Here is a 15,011-nt window from a genome sequence, read left to right as displayed (position 1 = left end):
TACACATCCACACTCACACACAGCACACACACACCATACACACACCATACACACATCACACACACTTACACCACACACCCCCCCCCACACACCACACACACATACACACACACACATTCCTCACGTCACACACATCACACACACACACCGAGGTGACTGAGCCTGGCAGGGCCTCAGATCCACCCACTCCCGGGTCTGGCAGCTCTGCAGGACGGCCTCTTTCAGGAAAGCGATTCCCACAGAATTCACAGTTGCAGCCTGCACTTCCTGGGTCGCTGTGGGCTCTGGGACGATGATGAGGACAGCACCTTGAATCCCTTCTGCTTCCAGGAGGTCCTGTCTGTGTTCCTGAGATGGCGCAGAAACTGACTTGGGTAACTGCACTCTGCTTAGACGCATGGCGGAATCAGCTGCTGAGAGCGAGTCTGGTTGCCTCTTGGGCGAGCTCACAGCGGCTCGGAAGCTCTTCACACCTCGGCCTTGGGGCACAGGTTCCGGGCCACGGGCTCACAGGCATTAGCAGAAATCTGTGTTCCTGGCTGGGTGCAGTGGCTCACCTGTGATTCCAGCACTTTGAGAGGCCAACACAGGAGGATTGCCTGAGCCTAGGAGTTAGAGACCAGCCTGGGCAACACAGCCAGACCCAGTACCTAATTTGTTTTGAGACAGGGTCTCACTCTGTTGCCCAAGCTGGAGTGCAGTGGCGCGATTTTGGCTCACTGCAACCTCCGCCTCCCACCTCAGCCTCCCAAGTAGCTGGGAAAACAGTTGCACCACCACACCTGGCTAATTTTTGTATTTTTGTGGACACTGGGTTTTGCCATGTTTCACAGGCTGGTCTTGAACTCCTGGGCTCGGGAGATCTGCCCACCTCGGCCTCCCAAAGTGCTGGGATTACAAGTGTGAGCCACTGCATTTAGCCCCAGTATCTAACCATAAAAAAAAGAAAACGACAAAATAAATAAATAAGGGTTTCTGGCAAATTCTTCCTGGAGACACCTGGTGCCAGTCACACAGCCTCCCATGCTGGTCTCTCAGGCAGCCCACACCCCAGCCTGCAGGGGAGCCAGGGAGGCAGCCCACACCCCAGCCCGCAGGGCACCCAGGGAGGCAGCAGGCACGGCTTTGCCAGACGGCTCTTGGAGCATCTGGTAGGGCCAAGTGTTCTGGGGACACATGTTCCTGAAAGATCTGCTCAGCGACTTTCACGTAGGACAGCTGGGTTGACCGAGCTGGTACAGCCAGCAACACCTAAGGACTATGAAACCAGAGGGCAGGGGCAGGGGTTCTCCTGACAGAAGACCAGGTGCGAGATCATCTCCAAAGCTGATCTCGAGTCTGAGCCCCAAGCCTGCTGAAAGTGGGGAGCACTAGTGTATTCCTTCCAGGTCCCCAAAGCAGACCTGGGACAGGGTTTGGGGCACAGGGTTTATTTGGGAGGTGATTCCAGCAAGCAGGTGTGTGGCGGGGAGGTGAGACGGGGAGGGCGGGAAGGGGCGGCGTGAGTGAACCGGCAGGTGGACACTTTGAGCAACCCCAGCTGAATATCCCCGATGGCCCTCTTGCAAAGCGGGTTGTGGAGACCCAGCTCTTCCCTCCTCTCTTGCTTCTGGTTCTCAAGAATGACTGGAGTATGCAGGACGCACAAGACTCTGGGATAAGCAGGAACATGTGGGGCAGCCGGGGCTCTGCTCCAGCCCCTTCTAGAGCAGAACCTCCTAGAACACTGCAGCCCAGCGAGTCACGTTTCCCCGGTGTAAAACCAGAGTGGGCCGCTTGGGGCTTCTCAGCTGCATGCAGTGTGGGCACAGGCAGACAAGGCTGGGGTGGGGAAGGTGATGAACAGCGAGTTAGAGGCCGGTGACCACTGGTTGGGCAAGCAGAGCTCAGTTCCACATGACCCCCTGCGTGTTGAGAACCCTGGGAATTAGTGTGCCACCTCCTGCCCCTCTTGGTGGGGGTCCCTCCGGGGGGGTGCACTCCTGACACTAGCCACCCCCACACACCACACACTCACACCCAGAGATGTCCTTGGGTGGGGGACGCTGGCACTGAGGGGGCCTGTGGGGTGCCAGGGTGGGGACCTGGTCCTCTCTGCAGGGTGTCCGCACCTCTGCTGCGAGGCTCTCTTTCAGCACCAAGGAGAGCAGCCGAGGGGCTCACGTGGCCCTGGGGCCCATGTGCTCTCTGGGCCTGCAGCTGGTCCCATTCTGGGATCCAGTGCCTGCTCCCCGAAGCCCGGATCCCAAGCAGGGAGTGGGCCGGCCTGGCCCGAGTCTGTAAATCACTTTGAAGGCAGTGTTTTATGCCACATGCCTGCCAAGGCAGAGAGTGCTGTGGCCACGGAGAGGACAGCTTCCCGGGCAGCGACTGATGTGGGAGGGTTTGCTGTTTCCTTTTGGGCATGAATAACCAATTTCCCACAAATCTGCCAGGGTTTTTGAATCAGGGTTCCCAGTAAGAATGAACAAATCAAATTCATCTTCTGAGGCCTTTCATGAAACACCCTTAGGTCCCCCGTGCGTCGTGGGGTTTACAGCACGGCAGTCACTGGAGTGATCAGTGCCTGGCTCTCTGGAGCAGGGGAGCAGAAAGTGCTGCACTGCCCACATCTGTGAGGCTACCACGTGGCCACCAGGCTGTCTCCAGACCCCAGCCCAGGCAGCTCCCACATTCACCAAACCCATCAAACCCCAGCCCTCTCCCGGCATATCTTGGTGGGTGCTGGACAAGCCCGGTGTTCAGATGGGGCTGAGTTTCTGTGACCACAGATGGGGAGAGAAATGTGTGGACAGCCGATGCCAGCCACAACATCTCCATGAGAATTACTCAGCCTGTGGGAAAACGGCCAGTGGCCGGGGGTCCTCTGAGGGCAGGAGAAGGATCCAAATCAGGGAATATTTGCCATGCATAATTGAGTGGGATGGCTGGTGAGGCGTGGACAGGGCCAGGAGCTGAGCCCCACCACAGTACCTGCCCACCCCTGCCTTTGCAGGAGCCCCAGCTGGTGGTCCCGGACCTCCATCCAGGTATCACACGCAAGAGCCACCATGCCCTAAGCTCCTCCCACTGCAACCCCCTGGGGCGGCTCCCAGGAGAGGTCCAGTGCTGGGGAGGCCTGGAGACTGCAGCCTCCTCTCCACCTGGCTGGCCTCTCGACTGCTCTGTTGAAGGAAACCCTACTCACAGGCCAGAGGGAGCCCTCCCTGCAGAGCTCTCAGCTCCCCGGGGCTTCCGAATGAGGTTTCTTCTAATAAACCCTCGGTGATCAGACAGGAGGCTGAGCAGTGTCTGTGCACGGCTGAGAGGGTCAGAGGCTGTGGTAGGGGGTGAGGGCTCAGGTGGCCGACCCTGGAGCTGTGGCTCTGCCTCCGGGAGGGCAGTGGCCCCAACCTCACAGGCTCAGCAGGGTGTTCCAAGTTGGCCTGCAGTCCCCTCTCCAGCACTTCCACCATCCATGCCCTGGGGAGAGGCCAGCTCCTCCCGTAAGTTTCCCAGCACCCACAGTGAATGCCTGCTTGGCGGGGTCCAGGCACAAGGGGGCAGGCACACTGTCTGTCCCGAGGCCTTGAGCTGGGAGCCCCGAAATGAGCCGTGGTCAGGGGTCCCTTCTCCTCTGCTCACTTTCTTTTCCAGCCAGCCTGAGCTTAAGGGGGATGGCGCACTGCCAGCTGCAGTGCCAGGGGCTGGCCTGGGGTGGTCTGGAGGAGACATCTTACACTTTACCAGGAGAAGCTGGATTAGGACAGGGCTGGCACAGACCCAGAGATGCATGGGCCCTTCTCCCAACAGGAATTGGCACCAAAGACTTAGGAGGAACCCTAATACAGGGAAGACGGTCCCTGGCTGAGCAAGCCAGGAAATGGCGAGAGAAGACAAACCGCATTTGGGAGTGATGAGGCTGGCCCAGGCCTGGGCATTCCTGGTCCGGACCTTTGGGGCCTCATGCACATGTGGGTCTGTGGGAGTGTGCCATGCATGAGGGAGTCAGAAGGCAGTCGAAACTGTTGGGTATAAAATTCTGCACGTGTGACACACTGGTACCCATATACACGCACACACACACACGGGTACACAAGCACATGCATACACAAACGTGTGTACACGTTCTCACACCCAGATGCATACGCCTATGAACACATGCAGGCTTGCAGGTCCAGTGCAAACCCACTTGCACAAACTCACACACACGTACACACAAACCCCAAAGCAAAGCTACAGTTGCCTTTTCCAGGCCCCTGGGAAGCACTTTTTGGGAAAAGAAAACAGCACTGTGAGCGGCTGGCGCCTGGCGGGTCCGGGGCACACGCCCCTCGCCCCACTTTCATGCCATTGGGGATGGGGTTGGGTATCACCACGGTGACTGGTTGGGGTCCGTGTTTGCAAACACTGTGCCACGCACTGCTGGACACAGCACATGAGCCACAGAGCTCTGGCTCCAGAGCTAGCAGGCAGCGGGCGTGAGGACTCCAGCCAGAGAGAAGGGCTTCAGGAGAGGGAGGGGCTGGGCCAGGCCGGCCGTGGAGAGGCGGCCACATGACTCCATTAGCAGCCATCTTTGAGCTGAAGCCAGAGATGACTAAGGGAGTGCAGAGGGAAGGGACACGGTCCAGGAGAGCCTCACCCGGCCTTGTCTGGCAGGGCCTGCCCTGGTATTGCTGGGTGAATAATTTAGCAGGCCAGCCCAGACAGGAAGTGAGCAGGGCGGGCTTCAGGCCAAAGGGCAGGTGGGACACACGTAGGTGGAGGGTACGCCTCTGCTCACCGGATTTGGGGAGAGCTGTGGAAACCGGCGCCTGGGGTCCCAGGGACTTCCTGAGGGTCCCCTAGTGAGAGGAACGGCCTGCTGTCCCCCGGGCCCTCTCTCTTCCCGTGTGCCCTGGCCCTGCCTCCTGGCCCTGCGGGTGCCGTCCCTGGTGCTCCCAGGCCCTCGTGCGGCTGAGTGTGGTGGCTGCGTGTGGAGGGGTGAAGTCTCCACACCCAGGAGCTCAGCGAGGGGGACCCTCATTCTGGTTCCCTGAGTAGCAGCCCAGGGTGTCAGCAAAGTGCGAGGGGACCCCATCCCCTCCCCGACACGTGCTGGGCTCCCATGTCCCCAAGTGCATTGCACACTGGCAGCCAGATCCACAGGGCTGTCTTTCCTGCACCGCGTGCATCAGAGCGTGTGCTCTGAAGGTGGCTGCCCTTAGATCCTGACGACTCTGAAGAGGCTGCCCCACCCTCTTCTGACCTGCTGTCCCATCCTTCACCCTCAAAGCGCATTTCTTGAACTCAAGTGCACACAGAACTCTGAGGCCTGCGTGTTCGATGCCCCCACTGGGACCTAGGTTCTGCAGGACTGGTGGCATTCAGCATTTTAAGCAAGGTCGGGTGCAGGAAGGCGGCCCACAGCCTGCCACCCAGAAAAGCTGGGAAGCTCCCTGCAAATGTCAGGAAGCTGGGCAGAGAGGCCACACCAGGGCTGCAGGGAAGTGCTGGGGAAGTGAGGGAGCTCCAAGGACAGCCCAACCCCGCTTTGGCAATCCCGAGACCCCCACCATCACTGTCTGATGGGGCTCGGACAGACACGAGGAGGGTTCTGTGCTATGACCTTGGCGCATCCTGGGACCCTCAGAAGAAGCCCCCGCAGGCACCTGCACCAACCAGGCCCCCACCAGAGCTGAGCCCTCGTGGAGGCGGCTCCACCTCAGGTGCCATGGACGTGGCTGAGTGGGGCCACCCCCAGAGGAGCAACACCCAGCACGGGCACAGTGTATTTGTGTCCACATGTGAGTGTGTGCATGTGTGTTCACATGTGTATAAGCATGTGTCCACATGTGTGCATGACGATGTGTCCACGTGTGTGCGTATGTGTCCATGTGTGTATAGGCATGTGTGTCCACATGTGTGTATGCATGTGTGTCCACGTATATGTGCATATGCTTGTGTGTGCGTATGTGTCTGCATGTGTGTGCATTTGCATGCAGGTGTGTATGTGAGCATGTCCATGTGTGTGCACGTGTGTGTTGTGTTGGAGTGGTGTGTGTGTGTGTTTGCGTGTGTGTGCACGTGTGTGTGCATGTGTGTGCGCGTGTGTGTGTCATGTTCGAGGAGTGGTGTGCGTGTTTGCGCGTGTGTGCACGTGTGTGTGTCATGTTGGAGGAGTGGTGTTTGTTTCTGAGCAGAGTTTTTCCATGGCAATGAGGACTGGGAGTGGTTTCCTTCTTCGCTGGCCACAGCTTCTCTGTCTGCCTCCCAGGCCTGGCCACAGGCTTACTGAGGAGATGCCCTCAGGGCCCCTCCAAGATCTGCCACACTCCTGCCTCTGGGGCCAGGGACCACCACATCCCCAGGCGCTCTTCAGAAGCGGGCATCCGCCTCTGCCTGCTGTGACTGGTGGAGAACAAGCTCTGGAGAGGCTCATTCTGCTTTTCCCTGTGGAGGGCTGACTTCAGGGCTGGGTGGCAGAGAGGCACGCTCTGGTGGAGTCCTCAGGCCAGGTGGCCGCTGGGCAGCACAGTTGGTGGGACAGCCCCATGCCTGCCCAGGGCTGGGCATGAACCCCAGGGCAGTGGCCTTCCTCCATGTGAGCGGTCCACAGGCAGCCTGGAGCACAGCCCCTCTCTGCCGAGGGGGGGTCAGACCCCCCAACCCCTGTCAACTGTGCTTGGGGCTCACCTTGCCCTCCTGGTGCCCCCGTTTCCTCACCTAGGACACGGGCAGCACTGGCCTCCAGGAGGGCTCAGAGAACAGACAGACAAGGCCACTGCCCCAGGCAGCCACATTCTAGCGGGAGGGGCCTGGCAGGAGCACATGGAAATGATATCTGGGTTTCATAAGAGCAGATGGGAGCCATGGACGAGGCCTACAGGCACCTGCACAGTGAGGGGGAGCAGCGGACACGCAGGCTCGAGGTGGATGGGATGGTGGTGCTCCCCAGGATGGGAGGGGAGTGGTGCTCCCCAGGGAGGGAGGAGTGGTCCTGGGGGGGAGGAGTGGTGCTCCCCAGGGGGGAGGGGAGTGATCCTCCCCAGGGAAAAGGGGCTGTGATCCTCCCTGGGGAAGGGGAATGGGGTTGTGGTCCTCCCCAAGGAGAAGGAGCTCTAGTCCTTCCCATGAGGAAGGGGACACGGATCCTCCTGGGGGAAGGGGGTGTGGTCACCCACTGGGCTGGGGAGAGTGAGTCCTCACGGTTCATTTGGCGGCGATGCCCACCTTTCAGCTGTATTCTCAAAACCTTGGATCTGCTCAGCCTTGAGGGGAGGCAGGGCCACACCTTAAAAGCAAGCTCCCCTCTCGAGGGGCCCCTGCGATCCACTCAGGCTCCTGGGCTCAGGGAGCCTTCTCCAACCTTCACCAGAACCAGGCCTATCCAGCGTGCTGCCTTTCCTTTCAGATCCGGGGGCCCCTGCCTAGGATCCATCCTTCAGGTGCCGGTGGCCCTCTGGCCTCGGCGGCGGCCCTGCTCAGCATCTCCTTCCATGGTGGCGTTATCCCGGACAGTTTTGTTAGTCACCCTCGGGTGCTGCGGGTCCCAGTGGGAGTTTCATGGGCAGAAAATGGCCTTGCTCCTGGTGGGATGGGCTGTCAGGGCCCCAAAACCCCAACACAGGGGTGGAGAGAGGATCCAAAGAGAAGCACGACCTCTGCTTCCTCGGTTCCCTCCCCTCCCCTCGGACAGTCCAGGCGGGACATCATGAGACAGGCAGTGGCCACCCTATCACTCCCACCCCGTGTGCAGCATGGAGGGCACCTTTGGGGTTGAGGTAAGGCACGACCTCACCTCTGAGATCGGGGGTCCTGCAGGACCCAGGGTCAGAGTGATTCTGCCCCGTCCCCCAACTTGGGGCATCCTCTGGGTGGGAGCTGTCCACCCGGTCTGCTGCCCAGTCTCCCCTCCGCTGCACCAGCTGGGAGCCAGAGGTCCTGGGGGTCCCTACAGGTCAGTATCCAGGGTGCAAACTGGGAGGGGGCCTTGGGGTGGAAGACATACAAGGAAGGGTCAAAAACAGAAAGGTCACGATGTTGACTTCTGATACGTTGCCAGACTGCTCTGCAAGTGAGCTACACTCATTCCGCTGTACCCAGCACCCCGACAGCACCCTTACAGGCGCAAAGAGTAGTTTGCTGTCTAATGTTTTAACACGCAGCCATTGACCGCATCGGCGCGTCTCTAATTATTGGTGCCGGTGACTGTTTCTCCCCGGCTCCGGGCCACCTTTCCGCGCTCACGGGCTCGTGTGCTCTCGGCCCCCCCCGCAGGACGTCCATCTTCTCATTGATTTTTAAGAGTCCTTTACATACGGCAGGTATTAACTCCCTTTTTAAAAATCATTTTTAACTTTTCATTTCGAAGTAATTCAGGATTTTAACAAGTTGCTAAAACAGTAGAAAAGTTCCTCTGTACTCTTCATCCAAGGTCCCCAAAAGTTAGCTTTGAGGCTGGGTGTGGCGGCTCATTCCTGTCATCCCAGCAGTTTCGGAGGCTGAGGCGGGTGGATCGCCTGAAGTCAGGAGTGCGAGACCAGCCTGATCAACATGGTGAAACCCTGTTTCTATTGAAAACACAAAAATTTCAGGCCGGGCGCGGTGGCTCACGCCTGTAATCCCAGCACTTTGGGAGGCCGAGGCGGGTGGATCACGAGGTCAAGAGATCGAGACCATCCTGGTCAACATGGTGAAACCCCGTCTCTACTAAAAATACAAAAAATTAGCTGGGCGTGGTGGCGCGTGCCTGTAATCCCAGCTGCTCAGGAGGCTGAGGCAGGAGAATTGCCTGAACCCAGGAGGCGGAGGTTGCGGTGAGCCGAGATGGCGCCATTGCACTCCAGCCTGGGTAACAAGAGCGAAACTCCGTCTCAAAAAAAAAAAAAAAAAATTTCCTTAGGTGTGGTGGCGGGCGCCTGTGGTCTCAGCCCCTCAGGAGGCTGAGGCAGGAGAATCGCTTGAACCGGAAGGCAGAGGCCACAGTGAACGAAGATCAAGCCAGTGCACTCCAGCCTGGGCGGCAGAGCAAAACTCCGTCCCAAAAAGAAAAAGTTAGCTTTGAGGACAGTGATGAATTGTTCAAAGATCAGAACGAGGAAATGACCACTGATACGATGGGATCACCGAGCAGACCCCTCGGCACGCCCTGCTGACGCCCCCTCTCCACCTGCCCTAGTCCGGGTGCCGCGTCGCCTTCAGTCCTCAGGCCCTTTATCCTGTTGTTGAGAACAACGTGGTATCCACGCTTTCTGTCGCTGCTTTCACGCCGCAACGGCAGTTGAGTGGTCGTGACAGGCACCACGTGGCTCACAAAACCAAACGTATTTGCTCTCTGTCCTTCACAGAAAACCCCTGCTGCCCGTGATAGAAGCTTTCACCTGGAGAAACCAGTAAGGGAAGAATAAATGACACCAAGGCCTGCAGACAGTGGAAGGTGATAAAGATCAGGGTGGAAGTCAACGGAATTGAAAAAAAGAAAGTAGATGAAACAGACGCTGATTCGTTGAAAAGATCAATGCAATTGATAACCTTCTGGACAGACAGACCCCAAAACAGAGGGGACGCTCATCACACACATGGCAGCTAAAAAGTACATCCCCACAGACCCTACAGGCCTGAAGAGCAGAGGCAGAGGGTTTACCTCCGATCTTCCGCCTACACATCCCACAACGTGGAAGAAGTAAACGAACACCTTGCAAGGAGAACCCTTTGCTTTCATGCACTGTTCTGCTGTCTCCTGGCCGCCGTGGTTTCTGGCAAGAATTCTGTCATCATTTGAGTCACCGCTTTTGCGTATGAAATGGGTTGTTTTCTCTCGATACTTTCGAGATGTTTTCTTATGATATGTCAAGGTCTAGTTTCCTTGGAGTTTATCTTTTCTGGGGTTCACTGAGCTCCTTGAATGCTTACATTTATGTATTTCACCAAATTTGGGATGTTTCTGCCAATATTCCTTCAAATCACTTTCTGCCGCAATCTCCTCCTTGCTTTCTGGAACAGGTGTGGGCTGCGCCTCTTGATAAGACCCCAGCTGGCCCGTGATGCTCTGTTCTTGTTTTTGCTCTTTATCTTTGCTCTTCAGGTTTGATATCTTCTACTCCTCTGTCTTTGTGTTCACGGACTCTCTTCTGCCTCCACTCTGCTGTTGAGTACATCAGCACAATTTTAATTGCAGATACTCTATTCTTTTAGTTTGAAAATACACATTTGTTTGTTTGTTTGTTTGTTTATTTAGATGGAGTTTCATTCTTGTCGCCCAGGCTGGAGTGCAATGGCACGATCTCAGCTCACCTCAACCTCCACCTCCCAGGTTCAAGCGATTCCAGCCTCAGCCTCCCAAGTAGATGGGATGACAGGCATGCACCACCACGGCTGGCTAAGTTTGTATTTTTAGTAGCGACAGGGTTTCTCCACGTTGGTCAGGCTGGTCTCAAACTCCCAAACGCAGGTGACCCACCTGCCTCGGCCTCCCAGAGTGCTGGGATTACAGGCGTGAGCCACTGCCCCGGTCCCATTTGTTTATTTCCCACTTCTCTGTGAGGGTTAGTATTCATTTCGTCCAATGCTCCTGCCTGATGTGCGTGTGTGTGCGCATTATCTCACACAGCAGTTACCACGGCTGCTGGTGGCATCTTGTCTGTCGGGGCTGGTCCTGAGCGCTGTCTGTTCTCTTGGGGATGGTCACACCTTCCCTGGTTTGTGTTTATTGAGTAATTTTGTTTTCCGTCTGGCTGAGCACAGCGTGTGGACTCTGGGTGCTGTCCTAGCCTTTGGGGAACCTTGCTGTTTCCGAGTTAGCAGCCAGGTCTGTCCTAGGCCCCACCTCTCTCTGTGGGTGGTGGTTCAGATGTCAGTGTGGTTCTCGAGACCTTTGCTGGGTTGGGTCTGCTGCACTGCGCGGATTCATGCACAGAATCAGGCAACTGCCCGGTCCGCTCTCCCCCTTCCGGGGCTCCGCCCCATCTTACCTGTAGGACTCCTTTCCCCAGGTCCTCTGGCCAGAAAGATGGGGTTTTGATTTGCGTTTTAGCTGTCACATGGGTCCGAGCGTGGGACTTGGCCTCCGAACAAAGCCACAGGGAGGAAGCCAGAAAGTCCACTCCAGGCCACTCCTCCAAGTTCCGCCTCCACCCCAGGTCTCCTTACTGTGCGGGTCTTCAGTGGCTGCCTGCGTCTCATCTGGAGCCTGGTCACGGTTAGTGGAAGGCTGGGCTAGGCCATAGCCGGCTCACGCCACTGGAGCTCTGAATAAAACACCACCTCCCTGGCTCCTTCCCCGGGGTTTCCTGGCAGAGACCACATTTATAAGCCACGCAGTGTTGCACCTGCTGTGTGCCACGTAGCGAGCGCTATTAGCCCAGAGCTGGTGACCAGCTCCTGGGGGCACCGGCCCGCGCCGTCACCGCCTGGCAGGGGAGGCTGCGGCCAGCTCCTTGTCAGGCGGATGTGCTGCACGTTGATGCAACCCCTTCCTCTTTTGTGCCAACGCCGGGCTGATGTCCTTGACACAGGCAGTGATGGAAGCGACTGCCCGCCTGCCAGGGCCTGGGAGAAGCAGGGAAGGCTCTGCCTGGGAGAGTCTTGAGACTGTCACTCGCCCCCATGACTGGGGGAGCCTTGAGACTGTCACTTGCCCGTCCCGTTAGAAGAACCTGCTATGGCAGCTTGAGCTGGGGCAGAAGGCCTGGAGCCCGTGCCTGGAGCCCGCCCAGGGCTCTCGAGCTAGTCCAGCGGCATCAGCGGCAGAGTCCTGCTCAGGCCCATGTTTCCCCAGCGCCTCACCCGGCTTTGGAGGGAAGTAATTGATGGCAGAGCTGATGAGCTCAGAGCCAGTAGCGGACAGTCTGGCCGGATGGCGGAGACTCAGGGAAGTGGAGGCGCTCCCCACACCAGCTGCTGCTGCCCACCCCAACCCCCGCCTGCAGAAACTGGCAGGAAGGGGTTGAAGGCAGATGGGCCATGACAGTTTAATGGCTTAGGTTAAAGCCTCCTCTGATCGTGCTGGCCCTGGGAGAGACTCCGAGCCCAGGCGGACTCCGGCCGCTGTCTCCAGGCCGCAGCAGAGCTGTAGGGGAGGGGCGTGGGCTCCTTTCCAGCAGGCCACGTGGTCAGGGGCACCTCCGGCCACAGCACCTGCCCAGCCCTCTGGGGACCACAGTGAGCACAGTGCCTGTGCTGGGCCCGACCCAGGCCCCACCCTGCCTGTTTCCGAGGCGCTCCATCCCCTGGGAGCCTCCAGGAGCCCAGGCAAGTGTGGAGGCGGGTGAGACCCAGCACCAGCCTTTGCTTCAACCAGAGAACATCGGCACAGCCACTGAGGAGAGCTTGCTTAGGAGCGCACGGTCGGCACTCAGGAGTGTGGCGGTGCCCCTGGCGGATTGGCACCCGGATGTGCGCGCGCTTGCCCACCCCGCCCTGAGGAACTGCCTGGGCCCAGCATGCATTCCAGCTCCTGGGTGAGGTCTAGGGTTCGGGACCACCATGCTTGCTACCCATGCACCTGTGGGTCGGGGACGCCGACAGCCCACTTGGAATGGCCCAGGCCTCCTCCCAAAGGTCTGCGGCCTCCTCTGGGAAGCCTCGGGGCCGGAGCCCGGATCCTCCGGAATCTCCTGCGGGGCCTGCGGCAGGGACCTCAGGCTGGGCCTCTCCTGCGGCCCCACATGTGACGTGGGTGGGCTTCCTGAGGCCAGCACGAGAGAGAGAGAGAGAGAGAGAGAGAGAGAGAGAGAGAGAGAGGGAGCTGAGATGTGGAGCCACCTGGCATCCCTTCCAACTCACGAGGTGCTCAGATTCCAGAAGAAGGGACAGAGACCCCTCCATGGGAGCAGCCTTGGTCATGTTGGAGAAAAGCCTGGGCTGGGAGACCCCTGGGATGTCTTTGGAAAATGCCTCCGGTCATTCATGTGGCCACCCAGCAAGGCCCAGAGCCATGCTCAGCACAGCCCACCCATGCACCCCCTTCAGGGCCTGCCTCGGGTGTCGGAGCCCTCTCTGCTGCTGGGGAGGGAGCCAAGTCCCAAAAGGCCCGAGTTCTGCTGCAGTCCCGCCAGCTGGGGCTCCCTGCCCTGTGTGTCCTAGGGCTGTGGGCAGCCGGGCTTGAATGCTCCACCAGCCCTGACCCTGGGAGCAGACGCCTGTGGGGGGAGGTGCACCCCAACACACAAACAGACACCTCCGAAGTTTGCCTGAGAGACAGGACTTGGCTTGGGACTCGCTGCTCAGAACGTGAAGGCGCAGAAAGTGCAGGCACTCCTAGAGAGCCGACCCACATCCACGCCCTCCCAGCCAGAGCCCCAGCTCAGAGCCTGCCCCTTCCCCAACTCTCCCGACTCACCCACACCCTTTAGCCTTGGGGATCACAGAAACCACGCCAGTGACCTCTCCCAGCAGGCAGGCCGGTGATGGACCTGCTGAGCTCAACCCTCGGTGACCCTGGTGGGCCCCTGCCAGGCACAGCTCAGTCCTGCACCCGCCGGCCCTGCACCCCAGCCTTGCCCACCCGACCCGTACCAGGAGTCTTCTGCAGCCTCCCTTGGGAAGGTACACATTTCTCTGGCATCCTCTCTCTGGCTGATGAAGAGGGAGCTGGGTGAAAGACAGGGCCTTGGCCAGAGCTGGTGGGGACTTCTTGGCCTGATGGGTGGGTTGGGGGCTGGGAAGCCTAGGAGCCGGAGCCCAGATCCTCCGAAGTCTCCAGCAGATGATGCCACCATCAGCAGGACCTGCAGCCAGGACCTCGGGCTGAGCCTCTCCTGTGGCCCCACATGTGACGTGGGGGGGTTCCCTGCCCAGCCCTCTGGGGACCAGAATGAGCAAAGAGCCGGTGCTGGACCCAGCCACCACCAGAGGCCAGATGCTGGCGGAGGGAGCGTCTCCGGAGGTCCAAGGCCTCAGCTGGCCCTGCCCCCTGTAAGCAGCCCTATTTTTAAAAAGGCCTCCTTACCCAGCATCAGGAGTTTAAAGGACACCCCCTTCCCTTAGCCATTCCTGGGGATCACCCCCCATCCACAATGTTGTCCCAGTGTGTAAAGCAGCTGGCGAGTTCTGTCTGTCTGGAGAAGGTGGGAGTTTTAGGGGGCTCAGGGCCCACCGAGCTGGAGGGAGCAGGAGGCGTGGCCTGAGACCTCACGCAGCTTCCGGAAGCTCAGAGGCACACAGGCAGAGCCACAGGGACCCTGGTTACCCCAGCCCTCCAGGCCGTGCTAAATACCCGGGAGCCCTTGGTGGAGACCCCTGGGCCAGGCCAATAGCACATTCATCACGAACAGCTGCCCCCGTTACTCTATGACCACAGGAACAACTGGGCCGGGCACCCCAGAGAAATGCAAGCTTTCCCTTGTTCGGAAATAGCAAAGAAATTTCCCCTTCCAGAAGGGTCCTCCCCACACCTCACACAAGCAGTGTTAAAAAATACAAATAGAGGCTCCTGCCTCTTGTCAAGGTTCCTTGTTGATGAAGAGAGCACTTCCGGCCAACGCCTTTATTTAAATGTGATGATTAACCTGCTTGGTTTTCATGCAAATGGAAGATGTGGTCTGAAATTCTGAAAGAAGAAAAGACACTGCGGGAGGTGGAAGGAAGGGAGAGGGGGGCGGGGAGGGGGAGAGAAAGTGGCCGAGCTGGTGAGATTCCAGCCACTGAGAAGGCCCCGGGCCGGAGAGCTGGATACCCAGCATGAAACTAGCCAGCAGGCCCAGGCCGAATGGACCACATTCCAGGCGAGGCGGGGCAGTGAGGGGCTGCGGCCACTCCCCGGGGCCCCGCACCCTGACCCTGGGCTGGGGCCAGCGAAGCGCTCCGGCGTGGACGGCAGGCCCATTCTTAGCCGTGCTGTTTCATTAGCAGTTTTACTCGGCTGCTGGCAGGGCCCCAGCACGGCTGTCTCTGCCGCTAGGCTAGAGAGGTTCAGGGGGTGCCGGGGTGTGGGGGTGTGCAGGGGTGCGGGGGTGCCGGGGTGCGAGGGGTGCCGGGGTGCAGGGGAGTGTAGGGGTGCAGACGGTGCAGGGGTGCAGACGGTGCAGGGGTGCGGGGTGTGCAGGGGT

Source organism: Sapajus apella, unplaced genomic scaffold (genome assembly GCF_009761245.1).
Source record: "Sapajus apella isolate SASKATOON/1434 unplaced genomic scaffold, GSC_monkey_1.0 scaffold96, whole genome shotgun sequence".
Lineage (NCBI taxonomy): Eukaryota > Metazoa > Chordata > Mammalia > Primates > Cebidae > Sapajus > Sapajus apella.
Note: the sequence above shows the minus strand (reverse complement) of the source record.